Source organism: Moschus berezovskii, chromosome 27, assembly GCF_049115385.1.
Source record: "Moschus berezovskii isolate FMDL1 chromosome 27, NW_MosBer_1.0, whole genome shotgun sequence".
In the NCBI taxonomy this organism is placed as follows: Eukaryota; Metazoa; Chordata; class Mammalia; order Artiodactyla; family Moschidae; genus Moschus; species Moschus berezovskii.
In genome coordinates this window covers 8,422,267-8,430,837 of record NC_142486.1, presented here as the reverse complement: position 1 = coordinate 8,430,837, position 8,571 = coordinate 8,422,267, and the positions used below count along the sequence as shown (strand labels likewise).

Here is an 8,571-nt window from a genome sequence, read left to right as displayed (position 1 = left end):
GCACGCGACGCGGACGCGCGACTGCGACGGGAAACGCTCCTGCCTGGCAGCGCTAGACCCGACCCGTTTCAGAAAATGCCGCCTGGCGAAACAGCGAGTTCTGATTCTTGACGTCTCCCGCCTGTCCGCCCAGCACCCAGCCAGGGATGAGCCTTTCGGAAGAATCGCGTTAAGAATAAAAGCGCCGGAAAACGACTACTCACGTAATGTTTATTTCCTAGAAAGTTAAACACCCTATTAGAGGTTATCAGCCACTCTTCACAAGTGCTACCTGAGGTTGAGAGTTTTTTCAGTTACTCTGTTTTCTGCCAAAGTATAAACTGCTAAAGGGAGCTGACTTTAACAGCAATAAGAAGCAGCAAGGCCAACACTAACCATCCTCCTTAAAGGTGGATCTAGTACCAACAGACGGGCTTCCCTGACGGCTCATTGGTAAAGAATCCGCCTGCAATGCAAGAGACGAGGGTTCTATCCCTGGGTCAGAAAGATTCCCTGGAGGAGGAAATGGCAACCCACTCCAGTATTCTTGCCTGGAAAACCCATGGACAGAGGAGTCTGGCAGGCTACAGTCCATGGGGTCGCAAAGAGTCGGACACGACTGAGCACCGCAAGCAGTACTAGTAAATTCTCGATTAAAGAGGCTAACAGTCTAATAAACTGCAGATCAGACCTCAAGCTGTAATAAAATAAGTTTGCGTTTCTGCAGTACACATTTATAAATGGGGGCAAAATTAAAAGTGTTGTGTCCAACTCTCTGGGAGTCCATGGAACGAAGCCCATCAGCCTCCTTAGTCCATGGGTATCCTGCATTGCAGGCAGATTCTTTACCATCTGAACCACCATGGAAGCCCCATAAATTGGGGCAGTTACCTACCAAATTTCCCATTATCCTCAGAACCGGGTAGATTTTTAGGATTTGTGATCAATTTACCTGTGTTAAGTTTGGTGGCCTAAGAAAGTAGATTAATGTTTGTCGAGGACTGGGTCAGGGCATGGAGAGTGATGTTAAAGGGTAGAGTTTCCTTTTGGGGGTGACAAAGATGTTTAAAAATTAGAGTGATGTTGCTCAGCCCTGTGAATTGTATGGTATTTAAATTATATCTTAGTAAGAACTGTTTAAAAAACAACTTGGTGGTCTGCCAATTCAGGCTTTGGCCTGGCTCCGCTTCCTCAGCCACTCACTCACTGATTTATTCATTCTACTACTGAGATACATTAAAGAGATTAATGGGGGGAAACAAGGTCTCTCATCTTTATAAGCCCCCGGTTCAGTTCGGAAGAAAAATGTTAAGTAGAAAGGGATGATTCATTGTGGTAACTGCGATAACAGAGGCATAAAGAGGAAGAAAAGATAAAGGGGAAGATGGGTTGGAGGTGCTACTTGAGTCGAGAGAAGTGGCTGAAAGCAGGTTCAAGAAGTGTTTTGCAGAAGCACAGAGACAGGAGCTTGACACAAGAGTCTGCAGACAGTTTGTTATGGCTGGATATTAGGCTGTTTAGGGCAACAGGGAGGCTGGAAAGACTGGAGGCGCTCCGAAAAGAGGCCTCTGGAGCATCGTGGAGACATGAGAAAAGCAAGCAGTTCTCTTCCCCAGCCCATAGCCAGTGCAATTCTGTTTCTATCTGTTTAATATACTGTGATTCCATAAAGAACTTCACTTGAGAAGGAAAGAGTGTGGGCTGTGTTACTTAAGAAAAAAATCCTGGGAATTCTCTGCAGGTCCAGTGGTTAGGACTCTGTGCTTTCAATGATCGGGAAACTAAGATCCCATAAGTTGCGGTGCATGACCAAAACAAGAAAAGAGAAAAAAAAAGCTCAATAGTATAGGTGGAAGAGTGGGACAAAAGCCAAGCTGCAGTGGGCTAAACACTGAATGGAAGATGAGGAAATGGAGGCAATGGATACAGACTTCCCATTCAAGAAACTTCCAATAATAAGGGAAGAAGAAAGATGGATTTATTAATAGCTCAGCAAGGGTCTTTTAAATTATCATGTATTATTGGTGTTCCAGAGAGGTAAAAGCCATAAGATTTTTTAGGAATTAATGTGAATAAAGAGGTTCAAGGCCCAAGTGCTGGGCACCCCAGTGTTCGGAGGTTAAAGAAATGAGCACACTCAAAGCACAAATCAGCTAGTAAAATACAGATGAATAGAACTACATTAAAACTTAATACTTCTATATTAAGTCACTAGGAAAACATGATTCTAACTCACATAACCAAAAAAGGATTAGTAACGAATAATAATCCTAAAGGATTATTAGAAACGAATCAGTAACAAAAAGATGACTCAAATGTTTAGAAGGACAGTGATATCAAATGCAATTTACTGAATAGGAAATCCAAATAGCCAATAATAAATATATACATAAGTACATGTATGTGTGTGTATATATGTATGTACATACACACACATATATTTTTAATCTTACTGGTAATTTAAGAAGGGTTTATTGCTATAACAGGGCTTCTGAGGTGGCACTAGTGGTAAATAACCCACCTGGCAGGAGACATAAGAGACGTGGGTTCAATCCCTGGGTCGGGAAGATCCCCTGGAGGAGGGCATTGCAACCCACCCCAGTATTCTTGCCTGGAGAATCCCCATGGACAGAGGAGCCTGGGCTACAGTCCATAGGGTCCCACAGAGTCAGATGTGACTGAAGCAACTGAGCACTCATTCAAGCACATCAGTGTAACAAGGTTAACATCTGGCATTTATTTGCAAAAGTGGAAAAATGTAATAGTTCAACAAGATCCAGTTTGGCAAGGATGTGGAACAAAGGGAATCTGTGTGCTGTGTGTGGATGTGTAGAACAATATAATTTGGAGAGCAGTTTGGCAATATCACATAAAGTTGAAGAAATAATGTATGTCATGACCCTGCAGTTCCATTTCTGGGTACAAAGATAGTCACTGCAGCCTCATTTGTGTAACTGACTATTTAAATACATCTAAATGTCTAATGTAGACCAACACAAGAACAGATGAACAGTGGTATAATTCAGATAACAAAATACTATAAAAAAAGTTGGAAATTAACCACCTATCTGACCATGATTAAGTGATGCCACAGTAGTCCTCCGACCATTGACAACTATACAAATGGGCACAATTTTTGAGGCAACTGTTTTCAGACAGGGGACAACAGGAAGCACAAGGCTGATCCCTGAGCAGAAACTCATAAGCTGAGTCCCCCCAATCTAGCTCCTCTACCTGGGGACAGTTTCTCCAGCTATCGCACTGCGCTAGAGTCTAAGCAGGGTAGGGAGACCCACTGGGCTCAGGAGGCAGAGGCCAGACTCTGAAACAACTGGAACGGCTGGAAAGCACTGGGCTGAGCAAGAAGGAGGAGGCCGTGCAGACAGGGAGTCTGTGCGTGGGGCCCCACAGGTCTACGGCTGAATGCTGCTGTGATGGTTAAGTTTGTCTCAACGTGCCTGTGCCACGGGGTGCCCGCATGTTTCATTAAACGTCATTTTTCAGTGTGTCTGTGGGAGTGTTTCTGGATGAGATGAAGTCTGAATTGGTAGACTGAGTAAAGAGATTTCTCTTTCCACAGTGGGAGGGCCTAGACCAATCCACCAGAGGTCTGAATAGAACAAAAGGGATGAGAAAGAATTCTCTCTGCCTGTCTTTGAGCTGGGACATCAGTCTTTTCCTGCTTTCAGACTTGGATTTGGACTAGAATTCCAACTATTGGCTCTTCTGCTTCTTGGACTGAACTACACCATTAGCTCTCCTGGGTCTCCAGCTTGCTGACTACAGATCTTGGAATTTCTCAGTTTTCTATAATGACATGAACCAATTCCTAATTCTTCCTAGTAATAAATATGTGTGTGTTTATCTCTAGTTTATTGGCTCTGTTTCTCTGGAGAACCCTGTATAATACAGCCAGGTTGTATATGCAGAGTGAGACAACCCGATGCTTACCAGAAAGTGGGTACTATATGGGGCTAAGATTGGAACAGAGATACCAGAGTTAGAGCAGTCCTTGGATAAGAGCATTGACAAGGGAGTCGTGGCCATGCCAAAGTGGAGGCATCCCATAAAGGCATTTTTAACATCCTTGGCATCCAGTTGAAACAGCAGAAAGGATTCAGGGAGTCCATTGGGCTGTTTGTCAGTTCCCTGCCTATCTGAAATGGAGGTGATGGAGCTAAGAGTTTACCAAAGCAGTAAAGTTTAAAAGACAGAATACCAGGGACTTCCCAGGTGGTCCAGTGGTTAAGACTCTGTGCTGGCATGGGTTCGATCTGTGGTTGGGGAACTAAGATCCCACATGCCAAGTTGCTCAGAGAAAATAATAAAAGGATACCAGAGAGAAGAGAACTGTAACAGGATCCCAGAGGTCTACAGAGCTCTCTCCTTGAGTATTCAACACAGTACTCGTTAGTATATGTTTATGAGGAGATTACCCAAAGCCAAAGAGAAAGCATTAGAGGAAACAGGATCTGGCACTAAAAAATGGCTAGGAAAGGTATCTGTTCCCCTGGCTAGACTGGGAAAAGCATAATTCATAGGACACTGGGTAGAATACTCAGGAAGGCACTGCTGCCTCAGCAGAGGAAATAATCCTCCTCAGACTGAGCACTGCTCTCAACCTACTTAATGGATCAAAAAGCAAAGTCTAAAAGAATCAAACTTTTCCAAGGACTTTTAACTGCATCCCAAAACAAAGTTCAAGAAAACATACAGGAATAAAAAGTGACCAGAACTCCACAAGGCAAACTTCACAATGTCTGACATCCAAAGATTACCAGGCATACAAATAAGCAGGGAAACATGCCTGTCAGAAGGAGAATAATCAAAACTGACCCAGAATGGACACAGAGGTTAAAACTAGCAAAGAACGACATTAAAAGTTACCTTAGGGACTTCCCTGGCAGTCCAGTGCTTAACCCCCTACCAATGCAGGGGACATGGGTTCAATCCTTGGTTTGGGAAGACCCCACGTGCTGTGGAGCAACTAAGCTCTTGCAGCCCATGCGCTCGAGCCTACGAGCTGCAAATACTGAGCCCGCATGCGGCAACTACTGCTCCAGCTACTGAGCCTGAGCACCTAGAGGCTGTGCTCCGCGACAGGAGAAGGCACCACAGTGACAAGCCCAAGCACTCCAACGAACAGCAGCCTCCGCTTACAGCTGGAGAAAGCCTGCGAGCAGCACCGAGGACCCGGTGCAGCCAAGAAAGAAAAAGAAGTCATTAATATAATTACATTTCAAATGTTTAAAAAGTTAAGTATAGTGATATGGAAAAATGTAAGAAATAATGGCCCCAAACTTTCCAAACATAGTAAAAAATTTTAAAAAACCCCCCACAATTCTGAAGCACAATCCCAAGTACAAGAAATATAAAGAAAACTATAACAAGTCACATCAAAGTCAAATTGTCAAAACCAACAATACAGATAAAATTCTAAAGAAAAAAGAGTGTTTTTGAGGAACAAAGATAAAGATGATACCAAATTTCTTGTTGAAACAATGCAAGTTGAGAAGATAGTAGAGTAACAACTTTGCTGAAAGAAAAAAACTAAATTAAAATTATATCCCAGTGAAAACTACCTTTTAATATCTTCATCACCACCAGACTAACTACAAGAAATGTTAATTAAAGAATGTCCTTCAGGCCCAAGGAAAATTATCCCATGTGGAAATCTACATCTACATAAAGGAACAGAGAGCATCAGAAATGGTAACATAGATAAATATTTATGATTTTTTCCTTGTTATTTAAATCTTTTAAAAACATAAGATTGACATAAGCAAAATAGCAGAGGCGGCATCTTCAAGCTCCCATCCCCTCACATAAACATCAAAAAACAAAGCAGTAACTATTAGAACTAACTTTATCAGAACTCTGGAAAACAATCGAAGATTTACGAAACCCAAACAAATGCTAAGTCCAGAAAGCAGCCGTTTGAGAGTGGTGGAACGCTCTGTGGCACTTTCACTTGCTTTCCTCCCACCACTCTCCAGCCTGGCAGCAATCCGGAAGATAGAAACCTGCGTTCCCAGTGTGGGAATCTGGTCCCTGTTTCATAGGCAGCAGAGCATATCTTATTCGCAAATTATCCTATATTTCTGCTCTAACCTGTATGGGAACTACCTGAAGGAATTATGCAGGCACTTTTTCTGTTCTGCTGAACTTGGAACTCACTTCGGCCAGAAAAGCAAATGGACATTGCTTGAAAATATCACAAGGTAAATAAACCACAGATGGCTGGGGCAAAAGATTACAGTTGAGATAAACAATGGACTACCGTTACGGCCTGAACTGTGTTCCCCCAAAATGTAAATACTGAACCCTAGTCCCCAGTGGGCCTTTAAAGTTTAATTAAGGTTAAAAGAGGTATTATGAGTGGGGCCCAATCCAATATGACTAGTGCCCTTGTAAGAAGAGGTGGAGACACCAGAGATGCAGAGAAAAGGCCACATGAGTACACAGGAAGAAGGCGGCCATCTGTAAACTAGGAAGCAAGGACTCAGGAAAAACCAGCCCTACCAACACTTTGCTCTCGGACTTCCATCATCCAGAACTGTGAGAAAACAAAGTTCTGGTGTGTATACCACTCAGTCCATGATACTTTGTTATGGCAACCCTTGTAACAGACTAAAGCAGGCTGCCTAAAGTCTGGGAGGAAAAGCTGGGTAGAGTTTCTTTGGGTTCACTTCAGTTCAGTTCAGTCGCTCAGTCATGTCTGACTCTCCGCGACCCCATGAATCACAGCACGCCAGGCCTCCCTGTCCATCACCAACTCCCGGAGTACACTCAAACTCATGTCCACAGAGTCGGTGATGCCATCCAGCCATCTCATTCTCCGTCGTCCCCTTCTCCTCCCGCCCCCAACCTTTCCCAGCATCAGTCTTTTCCAGTGAGTCAACTCGTCGCATGAGGTGGCCAAAGTATTGCAGTTTCAGCTTTAGCATCAGTCCCTCCAATGAACATCCAGGATTGATCTCCCTTAGAATGGACTGGTTGGATCTCCTTGCAATATAAGGGACTCTCAAGAGTCTTCTCCAACACCACAGTTCAAAAGCATCGATTCTTCAGCGATCAGCCTTCTTCACAGTCCAACTCTCACATCCATACATGACCACGGGAAAAACCATTGCCTTGACTAAACGGACCTTGGTTGGCAAAGTAATGTCTCTGCTTTTTAATATACTATCAAGGTTGGTCATAACTTTCCTTCCAAGGAGCAAGCGTCTTTTAATTTCATGGCTGCAATCAGCATCTGCAGTGATTTTGGAGCCCAAAAAAATAAAGTCTGACACTGTTTTCACTGTTTTTCCATCTATTTCCCATGAAGTGATGGGACCAGATGCCATGATCTTTGTTTTCTGAATGTTGAGCTTCAAGCCAACCTTTTCACTCTCCTCTTTCACTTTCATCAAGAGGCTTTTGAGTTCCTCTTCACTTTCTGCCATAAGGGTAGTGTCATCTGCATATCTGAGGTTATTGATATTTCTCCCAGCAATCTTGATTCCAGCTTGTGCTTCTTCCAGCCCAGCGTTCCTCATGATGTACTCTGCATAAAAGTTAAACAAGCAAGGTGACAATATACAACCTTGACGTACTCCTTTTCCTATTTGGAATCAGTCTGTTGTTCCATGTCCAGTTCTAACCGTTGCTTCCTGACCTGCATAAACGTTTCTCAAGAGGCAGGTCAGGTGGTCTGGGATTCCCATCTCTTTCAGAATGTTCCACAGTTTATTGTGATCCACACAGTCAAAGGCTTTGGCATAGTCAATGAAGCAGAAATAGATGTTTTTCTGGGACTCTCTTGCTTTCTCCATGATCCAGCGGATGTTGGCAATTTGATCTCTGGTGCCTCTGCCTTTTCTAAAACCTGCTTGAACATCTGGGAGTTCACGGTTTACATACTGCTGAAGCCTGGCTTGGAGAATTTTGAGCATGACTTTACTAGCGTGTGGGATGAGTGCAATTGTGCAGTAGTCTGAGCATTCTTTCGCATTGCCTTTCTTTGGGATTGGAATGAAGACTGACCTCTTCCAGTCCTGTGGCCACTGCTGAGTTTTCCAAATCTGCTGGGATATTGAGTGCAGCACTTTCACAGCATCATCTTCTTTGGGTAAGCAGGGCATTTATAATCATCTATGTATAACAGAGTATTTAGAAGGCTACGAGAATGCCCAGAGCAAGGTGCATGCTCAGAAAATACCTGACAGAAACAGAAACAGACTCACAGATAATAGAGAACAGACTACTGGTTACCAGTGGGAGGAGGAGCAAGACAGGGCAGGAGATTAACAAACTTACTATGTAGGCACAAACTGCTGCTGCTGCTGCTAAGTCACTTCAGTCATGTCCGACTCTGTGTGACCCCATAGACGGCAGCCCATCAGGCTCCCTCGTCCCTGGGATTCTCCAGGTAAGAACACTGGAGTGGGTTGCCATTTCCTTCTCCAATGTGTGAAAGTGAAAAGTGAAAGTGAAGTCACTCAGTCATGTCTGACTTGCCATTGCCTTCTCCGAGGTACAAACTACTACATATCAAATAAACCACAAGGATACAGCACATAGAATACTGCCAACATTCAACAATAATTT

The 8,571-nt window shown here is 43.5% G+C and overlaps 1 long non-coding RNA gene across 1 annotated transcript; it reads left to right on the top strand.

Moving 5' to 3' along the window:
• The first annotated feature begins 8 nt into the window (after window positions 1-8).
• On the top strand, window positions 9-3,849 carry LOC148773628 (uncharacterized). Its single transcript, XR_016036649.1, has 2 exons — window positions 9-203; window positions 3,560-3,849. It is a non-coding gene; the product is annotated as an uncharacterized LOC148773628 (long non-coding RNA).
• The last annotated feature ends 4,722 nt before the right edge of the window (window positions 3,850-8,571 follow it).